We start from the raw sequence: 24,828 nt of genomic DNA, 5'->3' as shown, positions 1-24,828 counted from the left end.
TAGCAAGACTAATAAGAAAAGAGAGAGGAATCAAATAGACGCAATAAAAAATGATAAAGGGGATATCACCACCGACCCCACAGAAATACAAACTACCATCAGAGAATACTATAAACACCTCTACACAAATCAACTAGAAAATCTAGAAGAAATGGATAATTTCCTGGACACTTACACTCTTCCAAGACTAAACCAGGAAGAAGTTGAATCCCTGAATAGACCAATAGCAGGCTCTGAAATTGAGGCAATGATTAATAGCCTACCAACCAAAAAAAGTCCAGGACCAGATGGATTCACAGCTGAATTCTACCAGAGGAACAAGGAGGAGCTGGTACCATTTCTTCTGAAGCTATTCCAATCAATTGAAAAAGAGGGAATCCTCCCTAACTCATTTTATGAGGCCAACATCATCCTGATACCAAAGCCTGGCAGAGACACAACAAAAAAAGAGAATTTTAGACCAATATCCCTGATGAATATCGATGCAAAAATCCTCAATAAAATACTGGCAAATCGGATTCAGCAGCACATCAAAAAGCTTATCCACCACGATCAAGTGGGCTTCATCCCTGGGATGCAAGGTTGGTTCAACATTCCCAAATCAATAAACGTAATCCAGCATATAAACAGAACCAAAGACAAGAACCACATGATTATCTCAATAGATGCAGAAAAGGCTTTTGACAAAATTCAACAGCCCTTCATGCTAAAAACCCTCAATAAATTCGGTATTGATGGAATGTACCTCAAAATAATAAGAGCTATTTATGACAAACCCACAGCTAATATCATACTGAATGGGCAAAAACTGGAAAAATTCCCTTTGAAAACTGGCACAAGACAGGGATGCCCTCTCTCACCACTCCTACTCAACATAGTGTTGGAAGTTCTGGCTAGGGTAATCAGGCAAGAGAAAGAAATCAAGGGTATTCAGTTAGGAAAAGAAGAAGTCAAATTGTCCCTGTTTGCAGATGACATGATTGTATATTTAGAAAACCCCATTGTCTCAGCCCAAAATCTCCTTAAGCTGATAAGAAACTTCAGCAAAGTCTCAGGATACAAAATTAATGTGCAAAAATCACAAGCATTCTTATACACCAGTAACAGACAAACAGAGAGCCAAATCAGGAATGAACTTCCATTCACAATTGCTTCAAAGAGAATAAAATACCTAGGAATCCAACTTACAAGGGATGTAAAGGACCTCTTCAAGGAGAACTACAAACCACTGCTCAGTGAAATCAAAGAGGACACAAACAAATGGAAGAACATACCATCCTCATGGATAGGAAGAATCAATATCGTGAAAATGGCCATACTGCCCAAGGTTATTTATAGATTCAATGCCACCCCCATCAAGCTACCAATGAGTTTCTTCACAGAATTGGAAAAAACTGCTTCAAAGTTCATATGGAACCAAAAAAGAGCCCGCATTGCCAAGACAATCCTAAGTCAAAAGGACAAAGCTGGAGGCATCACGCTACCTGACTTCAAACTATACACAAGGCTACAGTAACCAAAACAGCATGGTACTGGTACCAAAACAGAGATATAGACCAATGGAACAGAACAGAGTCCTCAGAAATAATACCACACATCTACAGCCATCTGATCTTTGACAAACCTGAGAGAAACAAGAAATGGGGAAAGGATTCCCTATTTAATAAATGGTGCTGGGAAAACTGGCTAGCCATAAGTAGAAAGCTGAAACTGGATCCTTTCCTTACTCCTTATACGAAGATTAATTCAAGATGGATTAGAGCCTTAAATGTTAGACCTAATACCATAAAAACCCTAGAAGAAAATCTAGGTAGTACCATTCACGACATAGGCATGGGCAAGGACTTCATGTCTAAAACACCAAAAGCAACAGCAGCAAAAGCCAAAATTGACAAATGGGATCTAATTAAACTAAAGAGCTTCTGCACAGCAAAAGAAACTACCATCAGAGTGAACAGGCAACCTACAGAATGGGAGAAAATTTTTGCAATGTACTCATCTGACAAAGGGCTAATATCCAGAATCTACAAAGAACTCAAACGAATATACAAGAAAAAAACAAACAACCCCATCAAAAAGTGGGCAAAGGATATGAACAGACTTTTCTCAAAAGAAGACATTCATACAGCCAACAGACACATGAAAAAATGCTCATCATCACTCGCCATCAGAGAAATGCAAATCAAAACCACAATGAGATACCATCTCACACCAGTTAGAATGGCAATCATTAAGAAGTCAGGAAACAACAGGTGTTGGAGAGGATGTGGAGAAATAGGAACACTTTTACACTGTTGGTGGGATTGTAAACTAGTGCAACCATTATGGAAAATAGTATGGCAATTCCTCAAGGATCTAGAACTAGATGTACCATATGACCCAGCCATCCCACTACTGGGTATATACCCAAAGGATTATAAATTATTCTACTACAAAGACACATGCACACGTATGTTTATTGCGGCACTATTCACAATAGCAAAGACTTGGAATCAACCCAAATGTCCATCTGTGACAGACTGGATTAAGAAAATGTGGCACATATACACCATGGAATACTATGCAGCCATAAAAAAGGATGAGTTTGCGTCCTTTGTAGGGACATGGATGCAGCTGGAAACCATCATTCTTAGCAAACTATCACAAGAAGAGAAACCAAACACCGCATGTTCTCACTCATAGGTGGGAACTGAACAATGAGATCACTTGGACTCGGGAAGGGGAACATCACACACTGGGGCCTATCATGGGGACGGGGGAGGAGGGAGGGATTGCATTGGGAGTTATACCTGATATAAATGATGAATTGATGGGTGCTGACGAGTTGATGGGTGCAGCACACCAACATGGCATCAGTATACATATGTAACAAACCTGCACGTTATGCACATGTACCCTAGAACTTAAAATATAATAAAAAAAAAAAAAGGAAACAACAGGTGTTGGAGAGGATGTGGAAAAATAGGAACACTTTTACACTGTTGGTGGGATTGTAAACTAGTTCAACCATTATGGAAAACAGTATGGCGATTCCTCAAGGATCTAGAACTAGATGTACCATATGACCCAGCCATCCCACTACTGAGTATATACCCAAAGGATTATAAAGCATGCTGCTATAAAGACACACGCACACGTATGTTTATTGCGACACTATTCACAATAGCAAAGACTTGGAATCAACCCAAATGTCCATCTGTCACAGACTGGATTAAGAAAATGTGGCGCATATACACCATGGAATACTATGCAGCCATAAAAAAGGATGAGTTTGTGTCCTTTGTAGGGACATGGATGCAGCTGGAAACCATCATTCTTAGCAAAGTATCGCAAGAACAGAAAACCAAACACCGCATGTTCTCACTCATAGGAGGGAACTGAACAATGAGATCACTTGGACTCGGGGAGGGGAACATCACACACTGGGGCCTATCATGGGGAGAGGGGAGGGGGGAGGGATTGCATTGGGAGTTATACCTGATATAAATGATGAATTGATGGGTGCTGACGAGTTGATGGGTGCAGCACACCAACATGGCACAAGTATACATATGTAACAAACCTGCACGTTAAGCACATGTACCCTAAAACTTAAAGTATAATAAAAAATAAAAAAAAATAAAGTGGATAACCCCCCCAAATAAATAAATAAAAATAAAAAATAAATAAAAAAATAAAATAAATCAAATGACAAAGAGAACTGAAAATGTGGTTCAAACTGTCACACTAAGCATCCTGTTCACTGCAATAGTTTCAATCTTTACAATGGTTAACAAAAGGAAGTGACTTTTTCAAAATCAAAAAACTATCAGCAGTGGCAGAAATTCTTAATCTCTTTCCAAGAGTTTCTGCTGTTGTTGCTGTTAATCTTAAGACTCGTTAACACCACTTAGATAAGGTTATAAGCTAATAATGTAAACCTCACAGCATTTGTTGTTGAAAGAGAGATAAAAAGCAGAATATATGCTTAATCTCCACTTACCAGCTACACTATACATATATGTTGCCCACTTGAAAATTATTTCATAATGGACTCTTCACTAAAATTTTACTCAAATAAAAAATTACATCAAATATTAATCAATCTGAGGATTGTGTCACCTCTTCCAAAAGCAATATAATGCTTAAAATGTATTTAAAAGTTATAATTTCCTGGGAGTTTTAAGAATTTTAAACAATTTTAACAAAAACTGATGTTGAAAATCGGCTGGAAAAAAAAAAAAGCAGCACACCATGACAGCTAGAAATGAAGGAAAAGCAGAATGATGTACATGAAATACTTAATACAAGTTTTACATTTAATTCTGCCCCCAACTTACCCTCCCTAAATTTTCTGATCTGTATCTACACAGGAAGAGATATGGCTAGTTATAACACTCAAATCAGCTGAAGAGAGAAAAGTGCCCTCCCTAAGAGGACATACGGGAATCACCTGTGAGGCTTTCTCAAGCTACCTATTATTTCCATACCCCTCACTGCCTCTGGAGAGTCTAAAAAGCCTTGGCTACAGAGGCAGCTGGCTGTGTTGTGGTCACCTTCTACAGAGCTGAACTGTCGTTCGGAATGACCACATTTCCCATCATCCTTCGCATTTAGGTGGGACCTCCTGGCTGATTTTCACCAAGGAGACATGAGCAAAGGTTATGTATGCCACTTCTAAACTTAGGTAAAAAGCAGATGGACCTTCTCCATTCTCTTTCCCCATATCCCACTTTGCTGGGAACACCTAAGGCAACTTTCAAAGCTATTTGCTGTAGAAAGTGGAGTGTCTGTCAGCTTGAATCTCTGAGCAAAACAGGAAGCCAGGCCCACTCCCCTTCAATCTAACCTCCATCCACCTCATACCCCCTTACCAGTAAAAAGCTTCCACTTTGTACTTCACTTAAATGAGAAAAAAAAAGGTATTTATTGTGTGATATGGTTTGGCTCTCTGTCCCCCACCCAAATCTCATCTTGAATTGTACTCCTATAATTCCCACATGTTGTGGGAGGGACCCGGTGAGAGATAACTGAATCATGGGGGCGGTTTCCTTATACTGTTCTCATGGTCATGAACAAGTCTCAAGAGATCCGACGGTTTTATCAGGGTTTTCTGCTTTTGCACCTCCTCACTCCCTCTTTGCCTGCTGCCATCCACGTAAGACAGGACGTGCTCTTCCTTGCCTTCCGCCATGATTGTGAGGCTTCCCTAGCCACATGGAATTGTAAGTCCAATTAAACCTCTTTCTTTTGTAAATTGCCCAGTCTTGGGTCTATCTTTATTAGCAGCATGAAAAAGGACTAATACAGTGTGTTAATCCACTTATATGTGGAGATACATCTGCTACAGAAACTAGACTGACCTTAGCAAATACACAAATTGGGTCTACTCCTATACCACTGCCCATGATCAAGAGTTATTGCCATGGGGAGCCACCATTACTAACAAGAGTGCTTCACATACCTTAGATGTACTGAAGCAGGAAGAACATTGAAAATGCTATGATTGTAATATCTCCAATTTTGAGATATCAGTTATCAGGGCTTAATTTACACTCACTTGTGCAAATGTTCATTAACTTCATATTATATTATCTCTTCAAATGATTTGGAAAATATCATGAGGTCAGTAAAATTTTCTGAATTTCCAGAAACCACAATGAAGACCACAGCTACTAGAGGACTCTGGGAAATATAAAACCCATGTACTGCAAACTCCGGGAAAATCAAGTTGCTTGTAGTTCTTAAAGACACCATATCTTGTGAAGTCATGGTACCTGAGAAGATCTTGCTGGCGCTCTTCTCCTCTGTTCCTATCAGCCAACAAGCTTCTTCTATGTTTTAAAACACAGCTCAGTCATTACTACCTGGCAGCACACTTCTCCCCACATTCACTTCTAGATAAAGTTAATAATTGCTATGTCTTGCCCTTTTCACACTATGTTTTAATTTAATGGTTTACACATCAATTCCCTCTTCCAGATTCACTGAGAAAAAGATTGAGTTTCACTCATCTCTGTATCCTCAGTCCGGTACTAAGCCAGTAATGTTTACACTTTAAACTTTTGTGAATCAATGAATGAATGAGTAGTTTCCTCAGCTCATCCCTCTACAGAGAGAAGAAACTAGAATAGTTTTTATGAATACATTAGTATGTATTAAATATCCAAAATATAGGTCAGTGAAGTGAAAGCACAGTACAGAATAAGTGGTTCACCTAAGTACTGGGTGAGTCAATTTAATAAGTTCCTTTTTATTCATAAGGATTTTTAAACTGAATTATCTCAGTTTTGGGGGGAGTGGGAAAAGACAGGGTCTCTTTCTGTTGCCCGGACTGGAGTTCAGTGGCACCATCACAGCTCTCTATAACCTCAAACTCCTGGGCTCAAGCAATCCTCCTGCCTCCGCCTCCTGAACAGCTGAGACTACAGGTGTGCCACTATGCCTGGCTAATTATTTTATTTTTATTTTTTTAGAGATGGGGGTCTCGCTATGTTGCCTAGGCTGGTCTCAAACTTTTGGCCTCAAGTGATTCTCCTGTCTCGGCCTCTCAAAGTACTAGGATTACAGGCATGAGCCACCATACCTGGCCTGAAACTTTTAATATTGTAGTTTAGTTTCATGGTGTAATAGAAATAAGCAAATATACCTAAAAAGCACACATTGACAAATTATACTGAACATCCAAACTTACGTTACTTAGCTTATCTTATAAATTACTTAGCTAGATTGAATCTGGCTTTTTGCCATTGTTCTCTAATAGCAGGAAAGAATGCAAAAGACTTCAATCTACTTCAAAGAATACATCTGGAGTCCCTAAGTGCCAAACACTACTATCACCTGAGATACTGGTGTATTGTTTTTCTCTAATTTTGAGAGGAAAAAATGTTGCAGGGGATGACATAAAATGAGGCATACTTTAAAACCAAATACTTCTAATGGGGCCAAAAGGTTCTCAGAAGAAAGATGAGAATATGTTCGCTTACCTCAGGGCCCCTTAGTTCCAATAAATCTACCTTAGTGTTGCAAGGCATATAACCTAAAAGTAATCTCCGAATCTTTAGTGTGAAGATGTCACCAAAGGCTCCAGTGCTAGTCCTGAGAGCAGATATTAAACTAGCTTTATATATCTAGAATGTCTTTTAAAGACTCTTAAATATTACAAGAAAGCTTCTAGTACAGTTTCCTATGAGGGTGTTGGCAAACAAAAATGCCACTTTGGGACCTAACTCAGAAATTCATTGTTTTGAGCCGCAGAAGTACCTTAAGGGGAAATACGAAAATTAATTAACATTCCAGGGATCCCACGTAACCACAGGCACCTGGAGACACAATAGGCCCCACAATCTCCAGCCATTCATCCGTGCAGTGGTTTCTGAGTGGGTTGATCCAGAACTGACCTTGAAGGTGTGCAAAGCCTATCTGCTCTTACCGTAGTGTAACTCTTGTAACTTCTCACAAATAATTATAGTGAGAAGGAGAAACAACTAAATAACATGTAAAATCAGGAAGAGGGAGGAGGAGGGATGAATTAGGAGAAAGTTTTATCTCAGGCCTACTAAGCAAGAAGACTGACTATGATAGCAATTATCACTAACATGTTCCACTTTTTGCTGGGGATTGTTCTATGCGCTTTACATATTTGGAACATTTTAATCTTTAAAAGAATTCCCCAAAGTCGGCATCATTATTATCTCAATTTTGTACATGAGGAAGCTGAAAGCACAGAGCAACTACCTTACCCACGGCCACACACCCACAAGCAGCAGAGTCTGGCAGTCGTTTTTCCAGGTTTCATACTCTAGCTCTTCCCTACAGCTGCCTCTCCTGTTGGGTATTTAGCATAGATTAATCTAGTGAGTATAGTAAGTTAGTATCCCCCAAAAGTTCATACTCACCCAGAACACTGGAAATAGTGTTCTCTATTATATTCCCACATATAATTATATTCCCAGACTTAATTCACTAAGATGAGGTCATATTGGATTGGAATGGGCCCTACATTCAATGACTGCTGTCCTTAAGAGGAGATGACACACAGAAATATACATAAAGAAAGGCATGTGAAAGCAGAGACTAGAGTGATGCAGCCACAAACCAAACACCACCAATGATCACCAGGAGCTACCAGAAGCTGGGAAAAGGCAAGAAAGGATTTTTTCCTAGCACCTTTAGAGGGAGTATGGCCCTGCCAACACCTTCATTTCAGACTTCTGGTCTTCAGAATGGTGAGGAAAATTATTTTCTGTTGTTTTAAGCCACAAAGTTTGTAATAATTTCATACAGCAGTCCTAGGACAGTGACACAGAGAGTAAGGTCATGAACAGTAGGTAAGAACTATGAACACGGAGACACTATTAAAGCAAAAAATAGGGTTTTTATCATGTTTTTAAAGAGAAGATATCTGACTTCAATGAATGCTTTCATGAGCCACCGTTGGATTTGATGAAAATCCTGACTTCAGCTGCAGATATCTATCAGTCCACCCTTTCTTCATGACTGAGTATTTGAAATTAATTACTCTCTATAATAAAAGGATTGAAGCTGATTAAAAACTGGGGAGTCATTGACATAAAGATGGTACAGAGACCCTTAAGAAAGGGTGATATTACAGATCATTGTGTAGAAAAAGAAGAGATGTTGACAGGAATAAAACCTTAAGAAGCTCTACTGTTTAGTGGTTTAGGGTGAAAAGCAAGCAGAAGAGACGGGGCCGCTGAGAGAAGAAAGGTAACAAGGAGAGAAGAGAATCACAGAGACCATGCAAAAATAAAGTTTAAGAAGGACTGGTTTAAATAATGCTTACTGAATGAATGAATAGAAACAAAAAGAAATTTCAAATGTGATGTATAAAATATCAGAAACATACACACAAATATGTTAAAATTTACCCTTACAAAATTCCATAATTCTGACACACTATCGAACCCTCTAACTTAGTGTAGAAAGTGCAATTCTTATGAAAAGTATCTTCTTGTCTCCTGTTAAAGGGCAACAGCTCAAATTTCCTCTGCTTATTTGCTATGGACCCTTCCCCAAGACCTTTTACTTTTTTTTGTTTTTTTCCTTCTTTTTTTTTTTTTTCAAAGACAGGGTCTCACTGCATTGCTCATGTTGGAGGACCATGGCTATTCACAGGTGAGAGCATTGTACACTACAGCCTCAAACTTCTGGCCTCAAGCAATGCTCCCACCTCAGTCTCCCAAATATCTGTGAATAGAGGTGCATGCCACCACACCTGGCTTAAGATTTTTTACCTTTTAATTTATATAGACCTCAGACATAAACATTCATATCAATTTTACTACTAGATAGAAAAAGGAGTATTAAATTAGGCACTGAGGACACAGAGGTTTCCCAGGCTAGTATACGAGTCAGCATCTCTTCACCGAATGAATTAATAGATTAATGACTAACACATATAAGCAAACCATAACAAATAAAAATATTTTTACATGCAATGATACACACAGATGTTAACAACATGCTATGAACTCTAGGGTGCCATGCAGTTGGCCTCTAATTCAACCTAGAGATTCTGGTAAGGGCTTCCCTGAGACAGAGGGCATTTCTTGATTTACATGTTAATAGATGAGTTACCGAGGAAAAAAGGGAATGGAGAAGAGAGGAGCTTTGGACAGACAGACAGGACCAAGCATATGCACAGGCAATTACCTTATTTGCTGCCTGAGTGCTGAACTGAAAGCTCCTAACATAGAACAGACAACCAAATAAATATTGCCTGTTTAATGAACTCATTAAAAATGGATAATGTTGATTCCTGTTAACATAGCATGATTCCCTTTCACCTGTTATAGGCAATGCCATTCTGGGTCAAAAACAAGAAGATGCCTTTCTCTCCTTTAAAACAGTAATATTGCCAATGATGTATTTCTAGGGTTTATGGTATAGTCAATGCCTCTTCATGAAAGGAGTGTGTCAGAATACACTGAGAAGCTTTTCCATGATGCACTTATCCAGCTACCACCTCCAAAATTCTAAAGCAATACATCCAGGACAAAGCACAGGCATGTACATTCTGATTGATTCTGTTGCAAATCCCAGAGTTACTGATCTGAAGCTGAGAACTGTGGTGTAAACAGTACGCTGAGAAGTACTCGAAGGTGATAGCAATGAAACATTCTGAGATATCTATATGGAAATAGGAAGAATAATCCCTAAAGAGAGATAATCAAAGAGTTGCTCTGCAAAACCCATAAATTAACTCAATTATAATAGGTATAATATAAATGATCTTGTTTGTGTTAAGGAACCAAAACTGTGAGTTATTCATCGTTATTAGGAGCTGTTTTTAAACTATAAGCTAATTATAAAAACTATAGTTTTCAAACTGTTAGCTAATTAGTTTGCATTAGTAATCAGTAGTCTTCACTACCCTAAATATGTGACTGCCCTCAAGTGTTTACTTCAACAATCTATCAAGCCAAGGAGATACAAAATGAAAGGATGCATATTTCTTTTTCTATTATTATTATACTTTAAGTTCTTGGATACATGTGCAGAACACGCTGGTTTGTTACATAGGTATACATGTGCCATGGTGGTTTGCTGCATCCATCAACCCGTCATCTAGGTTTTGAGCCCCACATGCATTAGGTATTTGGAAAGGATGCATCTTTCATAAATGAACAGCCAGGAAGACTACTGACCAGTCATAAAATGTTTTTATTTTAGGGCTGTTGCCCCTTAAGAGTGAATATTTTATGTGTTTGTTTTTTCCCCATATAAGACACGAATAAATGTGTCGTCTGAAATACATCAGTATTCAGACTGGGCTTTTGACATAACAAAAATAATAGTACCATGCAAAACAAAAAGTGGTTTTAATTTTAATTTGGTTTCCAAGGGCATTTTCAAGGCATTTATCCATCCAGATTTTCAAATCAACTAGACTTAACTCTGAATTGGCTGACTTACCAATATATCAACAGAAAGAAACTATCAATCTAAGATGCTATTTATCTTTAGCAGCCAGGAAAAAGTAGAGTCATTGGAGATAATGTGAATTATATCCAAACACTATTCACAGAAGAAAAATCTTGGCTGAGCAGGAACTAGGAGTCTCCTTGACAAAAATAGAACAAATCTTAGAAATACTTCTTTAAAATCACCATTACTTTGTTCATTTTATTATCCATTAATTACTCCTTTGTTGCTTGATATTTTCCTAAAGGAAAATACATGTCCATTCATAACAACAACAACAACAAAAAAAAAAAAAACAGAATAAATAGTAACAAAAAAAAAGAATTCCACTATTTAAATGGTAAAATACATCACTGTTCTCTTAGTAAGTGCCAAATTTTCCATCAAGATAAAAAAGTAAATGCAAAGAAAATCAGAAAAAGAGAGAGCACTACTGCCCTGCCCACCATCAGCCCATCAGTGATAAAGTTAGCCTCTAGTTAAGCCATAGAAGCCAGACGTAGGCAGGCATCCTGCATGAGACGTCCAGAGCATCACATCTGCCAGGGTATGCAAAGGAATGCAGAACGAGCAATATAATCACAATGACAGCCAGTATCTTTGGGGTACAATACATAATGAAATTTATTAAAAGGGGAAATGTTTAAAGAAGATTATGTAAATGTAAGATCTGAGTAGTCAAAAAAAGCCTTAAAACTCAAATTGACAGAAAGTATAGGTTAGTTATTTTTCACTGATTAAGATGTAAAAAATAGTCATTAAGAGCCATTTTTAAACTATACGCTAATTATAAAAACTATAGTTTTCAAATTGTTAGCCATTACAGTTTGTATTAGTAATCAGTTGTCTTCACTACAGAAGCAATACCAAATGGCAATAAGGTCTACATGTTGTAGATAAAATTTAAATTGGGATATTTGCTATGCCTGTCTAAAGCAGTCCAGTGAAAAATAAAACATAATTTTCTAGTTTTTGAATAAAAGTAAGAAAATTCATTTAAATTGACTCATGCTATCAGGTCAGGTAAGAAATTCATCATGCCTTTCTAACCACCTTGGTCATCTTAAACTAAAAGAAAATTTTACCCATCTTTGGACAATATCTGTAAAGGAATTCACAAACAGAATACGACTTAAACGAAGACATCTATTTTCAAATAATTTATCCAAAACAATTCTCATGGTGTCTGCCAAAAATAGAAATTATTTAAAGCTTCCGAGACTTTTAAAGCTTGGAGTTATTAAAAATAGAGTCCTTAAAATTTAGGGCAGACCATTTCATAAAATACTTTTATCTTCTTGTGGCATTTAAAGTATACACATAGAATGCTGAGGGATGATGAAGAAAAACAAAAGATATGAGTGCAATATTCCAAGTTCGTTTTTCTCGACATTTACTATGTTGTGGAATAAAGCAAGCCAATACTAAAAAGTGAGTAGGTTCAAAACCAATCTTTTTCATATATAAGTTTTTTACAACTTAATATATTTTAAAACCTCAGAGAAATTACCTCCACAATTGCTACCACAGAAAATTATGTTGTTCATTATTGATTAGCACATCTTTCATTTTAGAATAAGCAAAAGAATGTTTCACACTGAACAAAGGTTTACAGTCTTTGATTTCTCTTACAGGTAATTCACAAATCACCTGATGTGGCTGAATTAAAACTAGCACAGCTCATTACTGCAAAAGCAATGCCATTAATAATATTCACCAATAATTTAAGTAAAGAATAAAGAATTTCAGCAAATTTAATATTCTGAACCCCTATCTGCTATCACATTAATATATACTGTTTACCACTTCTTAGAATAACAGACTAACACTAACATTAAATCTAGCTGAAAGGGCAAAGTGCCTGAATGGTATTAGTACTTCAAAGTCACTATTATAGGCATTAATTATTATTATTACAGAGCATCTGTAAGTCATATAACTACATAGACATTGAAATGTTCTTATGCAACAGAATGCATTTCTACAGCAAATCATTGATGTCAGATTGCTAATCTAATGAGATGGCGTGTACCAATTATTTAAAATATAAAGAATGACATAAACATAAAGTATTATTATATAGAATACACATTTGAAATTTTTTAACTTCCTGAAAATAAGAATTCCATATCATCATAAGATATAAAGGAGATGATACTGTCTATTAAAATGTAGGTTTATAAAATAAAAGATGGATATGTATATTTTTTTCACTTCACTAAGTGCACTAGTTTGCTAGGGCTACTGTGACAAATACCACACACTGGATGGCTTAAAGAACAGCAATTTATTTTCTCACTATTCTGGAGGCTGGAAGTCTGAAATCAAGGTATCCGCAGGGCTGCTTTCTTCTGAGGCCTCCCTCCTTGGGTTGCAGATGGCTGTCCTTTCTCTGTGTCTTCACCTGGTCCTTCCTCTCTACTGTGTCTTAATACCTTCTTCTTATAAGTCATACCACCAGTTATACTGGATTAAGGCTTACCCCCAATGACCTCATCTAAACCTAATCACCTTCTTAAAGACCCTATGTCCAAATACAATCACGTTTTAAGTTCAATGTATAAATTATGAGGGATATAATTCCACCCATAACACTAACTAAGCATCTGCTGTATAAAATTCATAACTGAATTCTTTTAAAAATACTGGACCACAGAAACATCTTAAATGATTGTCTTTAAAAAAAAAAAAAGAGTAAGCAATATACAACTTTACAAGAATATAAATGCTTATGGAAGTAATTTGTCCTTATTTTTTCAAAAGTACTTTTGAGGCAGTTTACATGATTAAGAATTAAATAGAGCAGCAACAAGAACAAAAGCAAACACAGAAATCAGAAATTACAGATACTATAGAGATAGGGCTACACATAAGTTCATTCTTTTCTGTCTGATCGAGTACTAAACTTAACTAGATTAACTGGGACTTGGGGTTAAAAAGGGGGGTAAGGGGTTAAATTGAATTCTTACCTTTCAAACAAAGGTAGCTGAGAAATTTGTTCAGAAAAATACACTTTGTCCCAATACCAAGTTCTAGAAGGCAAGTAAGGAACAGATTAATATAGAAGCATCTAATTAACTTCTACGCCATAACTTTATTTTGCCTGATACGCCCTTAGCCATGCTACATGCATAAACTAACAGGCTATGAAAAAGCACTCATTTTTTATCCATTTATTTCTTCATTCAACAAATATTACTGCACCCTACTATCTGCCAGGCATTACACACCTGGTGAAGCAGAGATCAAAACCTAGCCCTCACAGAGCTTCTGTTCTAGTGAACAGAGCATACTTGGAGAACATCAAGATTGAATTAATTCAGCAGTCTGCAGAGACTAAATTGAGAATAAGCAAAACAAAGAAAGCATTTCCGGTTACTCTCTCAACCACTCCGTCATTAAAGTGAAAATGAGTACAGCAGAGATTAGCAAAGGAGACTGCAAGAGTTTAAAGTCTGTCCTTTCTTTAAGTTAGTTTTAAATTTAATATATTCAAAGAGATACGCAATTCCCAACATATGTATTAAGTGATAACTCAAAGACTAAATGATTCTACTTTTTAAAGCATAGAATAGACTACTACATCTTAAGCTGTTTAATACTTCAGAAAAAAACAAAAGTTTAGAAATATTTACTAAATATTAACATTTTGCTATTTAGGTTTCAGAGTCTTTATTTTTGTAACACTACCACTAAGGACTGCCACCATCCTTTTCACTCTCTTCCTCTCTAGAGATAAATAATTTTCAGAATATAATTTCATTCAGGTTTTTTGTTTTAATATATGTGAATGCCTAGACATAATAGACACAATTGTGTTCTGTGGGTCAAACTTTTACATAAATGGCATTATATTACATGAATAATTTGCAGTTTCTTTTCCCCCATCTTCTCTCTCTATCTGTGTGTGTGTGTGTGTGTGTGTAATGAATTTCCATTGATACAGGCAGAAATATAATTCACTCACTTCAACTGCTGTATTTGCAGCATAAATAAACCTGTGTGTTATTAATTACTCGGGAGGAATAGTCAAGTTGTTTCCTTTAAACACACCACACGCACACACACACACCACGCAGTCTGCAGAGCCCTCTGAACCATTCTATTATTGAAATGAACCAGAGTATGTATAGCAGAGATCAGATATATCTTCATACGAATATACCTATGTGACTAGGTGTCTAATCTTTGCTATACTCCATCTTGTACATGCACACATACAAGTGGGACAATGAGCACCCCGGTGCAAGTGTTCTTGCCCATGTTCAGGAGAAGAGTCCCTCCAGGGCAGATGCGTAGCTATAGAAGTGTTGGGTCAGAGAGTACACACATTTTCTGCTTTACAGGGAACTGTCGAATTGCTTTCCCAAGAGAAAGAAAAGAATTCCTCTTTTGCCACATTCAGGCCAAGTCTGGAGATATCAGATATCAACTATTTCTTGCCAATTTGACGGGTTTAAAGTGATATTTCATTGTTGTTTTAGTTGGTATTTCCTAGGTTATAAAGAAGCTTTTGAACTTCAATTTCAGGGAAGTGAATACATGGTCAAGAATATAGGGAATAATTTCTCAGTCTCTCAGTCGTGTTAAACACAGCCTAAATCTTCAAGGTCATTCTCTATATGCTCTCACTGCACTCAACTGCCAGCAGTAATAAACTGCCATCCGGTCTCTTGGGCCCTCTCAAGATCTGAAAACAAAGATCTAATAATGTACTAGGCACTCCTTCTCCACAAGGAAGGAGTCTTATTCCGACTGAGATCTAAGAATAGCCTATTAGAAAATTTTACATCATATCACAACAATTAAAATTTTCACAAAACAATGCTTATCCTTACAGGTGAGGCATTCTGATATTTTCCATTTTACTGTATTTTAATCTATGTATTTGCTAGTTGAAACCCACTAAATTGATGTCATGATCCCATTAAAAAGTCACAACACTCAATTTGGAAACATTAAATCTCTTCAATGCTCAATATGCCTGGGAAGCAGAGAATACTTCTTTGAGTTTCAACCTATGAGCTGAGGGCCCCTACCAACCCTGCACAAAGTATTAACAGAAAAGGACACCTAACTGGCCCTTCTGCCCAAGGGGTTCTGGGGTTGGAACCATCAGTGTTACAAGACCTTAGTCTACTTTTCAAATGCATGTGCAAAGCTCAGAATCATGGGAGGTCTGACACTCTTGGGGCATATTTGTTGGGCAACTTTATTTGGTGCTTTTTGTTTTTAGGTTGGTTTTTGCTTTACTGTTTGGTAAACTGTCTTAAAGATTCCAGAGATATGGGTGAGGACCATGTATTTTGAAAACATCTAGAAGTATACGCTTTTTTGGTAAGTTATTTGGGTTCCCAAGATTTGCCATAACAAAATTAACAAAATTGTTTCCACACCCCTAAAAAGTAATCAAATAGCTTACTACTTGATATTCTGACTATTCAAATAATACAGACAGCTTCTTTGCTGTCCCAACTTCTGCCTCAAATAACATATAAATCTGTACTCTTGAACAAAATAATCAGGTTTAGGCCTTAAATTGCTTTTGTTAAACTTTACTTATTCTGAACCTCTGCCCTTGTTTTTCACACACTTCCATTGTATTTAGCTGAGGCTAGGCACTGCAAATTTCTGAAGTCAGCATCATGTTTTTATATACATACGAAAACTTAAATTGTGCCTTCACAATTTTGCATTTATAAATACAAGACTTAACATTCTGATTAACATGTAAAATTTTCTTAAAACTTATTTCTGTTAGGCTTTTTTTTTTTTTGCTGGCCATTTTATCCTCTATTTCCATTTTACCGGATGCTATATAAAAATACACCATCCAGCCAATTGACGTCTTAGGTTCAAGTTATACACAAAGCTAGCACTGAAGCAGATTCGGGGACCCAGCGCATTACACTGTGGTGTCTTTCTAAAATGTGCATGCACTCAGCATGGAATGTTATGATTGGATAAGTTACAGGTTTCCAAATTAAAAAAAAAAACCTGTTTTCATTCCAATCTTGTTTATGCAAAGGTTCTGAAGACTAGAACTGGCAGGTTATTTCTAACCCTTGCCTCTTCTCCACCTTCTTTGAGTTCCTCTCTCTTGCTGAGAATCTAGAAGTGACAACCTGCTATTTTCTAGAACTGTATGGTGGTAATTTGAATAGCAAGGTCTGCACCTGGTACAGATTGTCAGAAATATATACCTGAAACTATAATTGTACCATGTGTGGGTGAAAAGGGAAACTTAGTTGACATCAAGAGTATTTACAGGGAGAAAACATGCTCAATTTAATTCCAGTACAGACATTCCCATTTCAAAAGGAAAAGTTTTAATTTCCTGCTTAACTTTGACAGTGGCTATAATAAATTTTCTCAAATTTTCATGAATTTGAATTAGGAAATTTCATATTTCTAATGAAAAGTTTCTTAAATACCAGTTATAAAATATCAACGCTTCTTTTGCTGCATCTCAAAAAATAGAAATATACCACATTTAACAGGAGGTCATATAATACTAGGAAGAGATAATACTACCGGAAGGCTTCACATCTTTATATTCATATTTGCACTTCATATTCAACCATATAATTTCCCAGAAATATCAGTTATTTTGCTCTTAGATATATATACACATATATAAACACACATATATGTGTGTGTGTGTGTGTGTGTATATATATATATATATATATGATTTTTAAAAAATCCAAAGCATTAGTCAAACTATCTTACTCATCTTTGTAAAAGCTGTAGTGGCCTGAAAAGTCAGGTCCTAATCACTGGTACCTGTAAGTGTTACACTGTTACATTATTTTAAAAAAAAGAGTCTATGGAGATGTGATTAGATTAAGGATTTTGTGGTGGGAAGACTATCCTGGATTATCCACATTATCCACATAGGCCACCACATGTCCTCATGAGAGAGAGCCTGAGGGAAATTGTACACACAGAAGAAGAGAAGGTAATGTGACCAGAGAGGAAGAGACTAGACTGATGCAAACCGCAAGCCAAGGAATGCCAGTAGCCACCAGAGGCTGGATAAGGCAAGGAATGAATTATTTCCTAGACAATCCAGGGGTGCACAGCCCTGCTGACACCTTAATTCCAACTCAGGGACAATGACTTTGAACTCTGGTCTTCCAGAACTATGAGAGAATAAATTTCAGTTGTTTTAATCCACTAAATTTGTGTAAATTGTTACAGCAGCTTCAAGAAATTAATACAACTATACTTGCTATTAACCCAGGATAATATATTGAATTTTCTGATTACATTAATAAATTTGAGAGACAGGGATCCACAACCACTTGCGAGAAATGAATGATCCTATTTTAGTGTGCTGGAGAGTCTGAGAAGTATTTTTGAAACAACCAGGCCTAGAAAAATGAAGAGTGTTTAAAGTGTATATTAGTCTGTTCTCATCCTGCTATGAAGAAATATCTGAGACTAGGTAATTTATGAAGGAAAGAGTTTAACTGACTCACATTCCACATTGCTGGGAAGGCCTCAGAAGGCTAACAATCATGGTGGAAGGGGAAGCAAACACGTTCTTCTTCACGTGGTGGCATGAAAAAGAAGTGCTGAACAAAGGAGAGGAAAGCCCCTTGTAAAACCATCAGATCTCATGAGAAGTCTCTTGTTATCACAAGAACAGCATGGGGGAACGACCCCATAATCTAATCACCACCCATGAGGTGCCTCTCATGACAAGTGAGGTTATGGGAACTACAACTCAAGATGAGAGTTGAATGAGGGCACAGCCAAACCATATCAAAGAGTCAGAGCCAAGAACAGAATATCTAGTCTAAGGAGCAAATTTAAACTACATTTAAAACCTTTCAGAAAATAACTTGTCAGGGCTGCACATGGGAGCTCATGCCTGCAATCTCAGCCCTTTGGGAGGCTGAGGCAGGAGGACAGCTTGAGGCCAGAAGTTAAAGACCAGCCTGGGTAACATAGTGAGACTCCCATCTCTAGAAAAAAATTAAAAAAAAAAAAAAATCCAAGTGTGATAGCATGCACAGGTAGGCCCAGCTATTGGGGAGGCTGAAGTAGGATGGTCGCTTGAGCCCAGGAGTTTGAGGTTGCAGTGAGCCATGATTGTGCCACTGCACTCAGCCTGGGCAACAGAGAAAGACCCAGTCTCAAAAAAAAAGAAAAAAGGAAAAGAATTTGTCCGTAATTATCAAGAGCATTAAAGGACTCCTACCCTTGGACTTAGTAATTCTGCTGCTAAGAATCATTATACCCAAATCAGATCAAATTTTATAAACTAAGATGTTCCTCTCATAACACACATCTCATAATATCAAAAACTAGAAACAATCTAAACATCCAAGTATAGAAGAGCTAAGTAAGACACGGTATGTCTTCTTGGCTGAACATCTTATAAATCCGTCAAAAATAATGTTTACAAAAAATTTGGACCAAAACAAAAAAACCCTTATGTTATACTACTACATATACAAAGCAACATACAAAAGAACACAGACATTATTGCCTTTAATTCTCATTTAAAATTCATAGAAAAAAAGAAATATGTAAGATTATAGCTAACTTTTTCTTTCTTTCAATTCTGTTAACAGAATTTACTAAGTTACACCAGACCCTCGGTGGTAAGCGGGGACCACAAAAGGGCTAATAGACAGATACAAATGCTCCAATTTTCTGGGTGAATGAAAGACAGAAGAATAGTATCTTAACAGCCAAAATTCCCAAATGCTTTCCAATGCATCGCATTATCAATAATGATTTTGAATATCCATGAGTCACGCAGGAATAGATAACACTATTGCTTATTTACATTGGGAGCACCCAAGGCACAAAAGGTTTTGGAGTCCACGCAGGGTCATCCTATATAAGCAGGAAGACCTGAGACAGAAGCCAAGTCATGTCATTCCAGACTGGGGCTTTAAGCCCCCTTTCCAAGGTGATGGTGCAGCAGCAGGACCAGACCTTGTCATGGAGAGTAGGCAGCTCTTCTTATCAGAGAGCTTCAGAAAAACAAGGTCAAGGCCTCAAACCCACTCTGACTGGCGGATATTTACATATGCAAAGCCTGTGAGAAAAAAGTATCTCAGGCTTCCCTAGGATCCTTTCAGATTCATGAACAAGCCAAAGTATAAGCAAGTAATACTTTCATAAATGTTGCCTACTAAACATACAGTAATCATAAATACTCTAGAGAGACTAAATCTTTCAAAGCAGTACCCTCTATTCATTTCACTTGGTTTTGATTCATGATATAGTTTATATTAACTTATAGATCCAAGCCTCTCCTTACAATAGGGTCTTACTTTGGCACTTAATCATTTTCTAAAATAATCACATATTCTAAGAGCCAATAATTTTCTAAAAATACTTGCTTATACCTGTATTTTCACTTTTAGGAACAAATGAAGAAATAACTCCTGCAAACATCTACCTAAAAATATGCAAAAAAAGTTATAGTTACAAATTGGGTTTCTTTCAAAATGTTTACATTTTCATTCAGGATTATAGAACCAATTCATAGGCATTTTATATTTATATATATGCTCTAGGGAGGTCTATCTTTTTACACTGTTTTGAGCTTGAGAAGTTCCCAGCATTAACAAATAATCAAAGAAATGACACAATTAACTGGTTAAAAAAAGGACCATAGTCAAATTCAAGCTAATTTTCAACTTTCAGATTTAATTCAGCAAACTCAGGGTATTAAAACATTAATCACATAAAGTCAACTCTCAAATGTTAATAAAAATCTTCATTCTCAAATTTTTCTTTTTCTGTGCTGAAACAGATACTTTGATCATCAAGCTTAGATTTAACTGTCAAAAATAGTGTATTCATGGGCTATGTATATATGCACAGACATATATATCACTAATTTGAGAAGTTACATCAACTTCAACAAAGCAACACGAGGATAAACTTTTTTTCAAACTCCTAAAGAAAGATATTATTCATTTTTACCCTTTGAGTTAGTATTAGCAAAGATATATTTTTTTACAAATCCCCAAAGAGCTTTTAACTAGGAGTACGTCATTGAATGAAAAATAAATCTGCAGAAGTAGAAAGTTTTACTGCTATCCTTGCTAAAAGATTGCTAGTTATACCGAAAAAGTCATACTGGTGAGAAAGGTCACAAAAAGCGTATTAAATATATATGTATATTTGTGTCGCCAGAAGAATTTAACTCAAATGCTAACAAAAGCCCTCTCAAGACATCCTAAAGATAGCCACACATTGGTTAGTTTCCTTTCCTTTTATCACTTGTGTGTTCACATCACAGTTTTAGCATTAACTAAAGCATCTAGTCTGATCACTTCCATCTATTTTAGAATAATAACAAGATGATTCTAATAACCAAACAAAAAGAAACATGAGTTTATAAAATTTCTAATTGTTTTATTTAATAATGATATGCTATATAGAGGCTATTTTTTTTAAAAAGTCACATACCTCATGAACACCAAACTATTTCTTAATAATTATTTTGAAGTGTCATAAGTTCAATTTAACAAATGAATTGCCTCTAACATACCAAAATCAAAATAATTTTTCTTCATTCAACTGCCTAACAATTCTTAAAAGAACCTGAATATATAATTTAACAACAGAGCTGAAGTGCAGCAGGCTGAGACTTCTTCATGAATTGGTTTTTAGAATACTAGATACGTTTGTCTAAAATCTCTACAGTTTCGTCAAAAAAAGACAAACATTTCCATTTTCTCATAGATTATAAATCAAAGAAAAATTTAAAGCAGCTATATAAACAGTTCACTGACTGCATCTGTTGTGAAAGACACAATGATGTCTAATGCAGAGCATTTAGCCTATTCACCTCTGTGCTGCCATCTTTGAATAAACACGTCTTAAAGCACCATTAATCCAAGCAATGAGGGACATTTTTCTTTCAAGAACAAACACATTTTCAACTTTGGACTAGCCATACAACTGTAAAATCAAGCAGAAAAAAGAATTTTGTAATACTTATTTACATTAAAAGTGGAACATAGTACTATCAAGTCTCTCCAACGTGAAGATGCATTAAATAACTTAAGAGACATTAATATTAACTATTTTCTTCTCTACTGTTATTCTTCTGTATCAAGGTACTTGCAGAATAACTTTTCTGCCTAATACTCAGAGAACCCAAAGGAGGAAATTAGTTTCATCATGAATTTAAAACAACTTTAAAAATCAAATAGTGATCAAACGAACTTATTTATACAGCCATTTAAAGAAGTATGTTAAGATGTGAAAGAAAAAAAAAAAACTAGCATACAGAGCTGCTTCTCTCAGTATTCAGTGCCCAAGATAACCAAGTCTGAAGAAATATAACAAGTTTACTTTCCTCAGAGAATTCCAAACTAACAAAAAATCAAATCAATAATTCCCTTTTAGAAAAATGATCAAAAGATATATCAGGGAAAATAAATGCCTAGTTTTACAAATATCTTTTAAACTGTTCTACGGGGAGCAATATGCAAAACAGAGTATTCTCAAAAGGAAATCCTTAAAAAGTCAATCCTTTAAAATAAAATAAGGAAAAAATGTGGACCGAGATCAAGTATCACAACATTGCCCTGAGACTATATGGAAACTCCTATGTAAATGGTAATTAGGGATTTCTCGCTTTCTCTCTCTCTCCCACTTTCTCTCTCTTTTAAAGGCCATAATGGCTGTGTTTGTTGAGGGAAAAAAAGGTGGGGAAAGAAGGTATAAATGCTTACTGTTTAAAAAAAGCTGGTCTATGCCAATATATTGGAGAAACTATTCAAGAACAGTTGATCTATGTGAAAATGTAACCCTTGAAATGTTGCCAAGGTCACAGAGACCCAGGGTGATCTCCAACTACAATGAGCACCATTTGTGTATTTGTAAAGAGCACTTGGGTAGTGGGTTATTTTTGCATTATGCATCTCGTTGGAAAAAAGTAGGGAAAAGAAAATGCAGACTGGTTGTGCTTTTACAGTATTTCATTTCACTATCCTTCTTATGGGGTAACTAAAATATTAGCAGTGCCCTGCTTATGAGATATATGTGATCCCTTTCAAGGTGGGCGTTAGCAGCAGTGTTTTTAAGTGAAATACGAGAGCAACATTACAATTTCCAAATTCAATTTCAATAATTACATTTACATGACAAGGTTCTCAAGAATTGCCAAGGACAACAAAACTGAACTGTTTACCTTGAGTAGCACATTTCACTGTGGACTCAAATTTTCTACCACAGCCCACTTTATGTTGTTATCCATTTCAAACACTGCCACACAGCAGTGGGTTCTCTCCACCATTTCCACCTTTTTTTTTTTTTTTTGTATAATACCATCTATTTACATTTTGCCTTCTACTGGTGGTTCTTAGAACGCCATTTTATAGGAATGGAAAGGCACCAAGAAATGTCGCCTCAAGTCATGTGAGACTGCAGCTATAGAATGCACAAACCCAGTTCCTGAGTGTTGAATAAGGAACATTTCTTTCTCACTGACTAGAGAAAGCCCATTTCAATTTCTCTTCATTTGAGAAAGACTCAGCTGATCTTCATTAGCATGGTACTGAAATGTGTGTCCCAAGTTTGTGAAATTTAAAAAAGAAGAACAACAACAAGAGAAGTTGTATCTTCTCTAAGAACATATGCATGTATTTCTTCTTAGGAAGCCCACACACAACACGGTGAAGAGTCCACTTCACACAAATTTGCTTTTCTAATATTTAAAAGGCACTGAGGTGAAGCCTCATTAAGAAAGACGGAAATGGTCCATTACTATAGACAGAGAAGGCCCTTCCTGGGATGGACTCTGAAAACTAACTGCAAAGTCTAGAGCCAAAGAAGAACGTTAAGTTTGCAAGCTTTCCTCTTCCAGAAGGAGAAAATATTATTTCAGATGTTATGACTCATTATTTTTCATTTTTTAATCTTTTCATGTTTTATATTCATTTATATTATAAAGGAAGATTTTTATTTTAAGCACATGTCACATTATATTTTCCTTTTGCTAATACAAATTAGTGACATAACAAAAAAACTAAAATTGTTCTCATAATCATTAATAACAATTTAAATGTACTGGACTCCATAATGCTAGATTTTTTGCTCCTGTAATCTTCATGAAAACCCTGCAAGACTGATATCCCATTCTACAGATGAACAAACTGAAGCTCAGAATGTAAAATTACTCAAACTGAACTCCAAAGTTCATTATCCCACATTTCCTCAGGAAATAGTACATTCACATACCGTTGACAAAATGCATTAAAATATACAAAACTTGAGTTGGGAGCTTACCTAATAAGTTGTAAAAGATTTTCAACAAACTACCTCTAGTAATTCACCTATTCAAAAGCTGATAGTTAAATGAAATCTGAGAAAATGATCTGGGATATTTCTCCCCCTCTCACTAAACAAATGCTTATGGGTCTTTAAAGGTCCAGTTCAAGTATTACATCTTCTGTAAAGTCTCCTTACTCTCCATACCAATAGAATTACTTCTTTCCTGGGTTATAGAATTTATTTAACGATTAAACATGACTAAAGATTACCCGTTTTTTTTGGTCTTCAGCTCCCAGTACAGCATGTCATACTTGTTCAACAAATCCTTGTGTTCAATAAATGCTTGTTAAAAGTATATATGAACAAATAACAGCTCAACTCTGAGATCAGATAAAATCTCACCTCATATAATTATAACTACAGGTTAAATCTTGTATTAAAGCTCCTCTAACTTTAACACGTGTATGAATCACATGGAGATCTTATTGAAAGGTAGATTCAGATTCAGTGGGTCTGGGGTGAAACGTGCATTTCCAGTAAGTCGCAGCTGGTGGCACTGCTGTTGGTTCCCAGACCAACCACCCGGTGGGTAGCAAGAACGTAATCTATTGGGACAACACATACCAGACTTGGTGAACTGTTTAG

General features: G+C 36.2%; 1 protein-coding gene across 2 annotated transcripts in view; it reads right to left on the bottom strand.

The window, feature by feature from the left end:
• The window catches only part of BMPR1B (bone morphogenetic protein receptor type 1B), a 292,740-nt gene that overhangs the window by 250,225 nt on the left and 17,687 nt on the right, over positions 1–24,828 (bottom strand). For both annotated transcript variants that reach the window (XM_033214855.1, XM_033214854.1), the window contains exon 2: positions 13,896–13,958. The gene's annotated coding sequence lies outside the window, so the exon portion shown is untranslated. The remainder of the gene's footprint in view (positions 1–13,895; positions 13,959–24,828) is intronic.

This window comes from Trachypithecus francoisi, unplaced genomic scaffold (genome assembly GCF_009764315.1).
Source record: "Trachypithecus francoisi isolate TF-2019V2 unplaced genomic scaffold, Tfra_2.0 Lachesis_group1, whole genome shotgun sequence".
Classification (NCBI taxonomy): Eukaryota; Metazoa; Chordata; class Mammalia; order Primates; family Cercopithecidae; genus Trachypithecus; species Trachypithecus francoisi.
The sequence above is the reverse complement of the archived record's forward strand: the minus strand, read 5'-3'. Positions and strand labels throughout refer to the sequence as shown.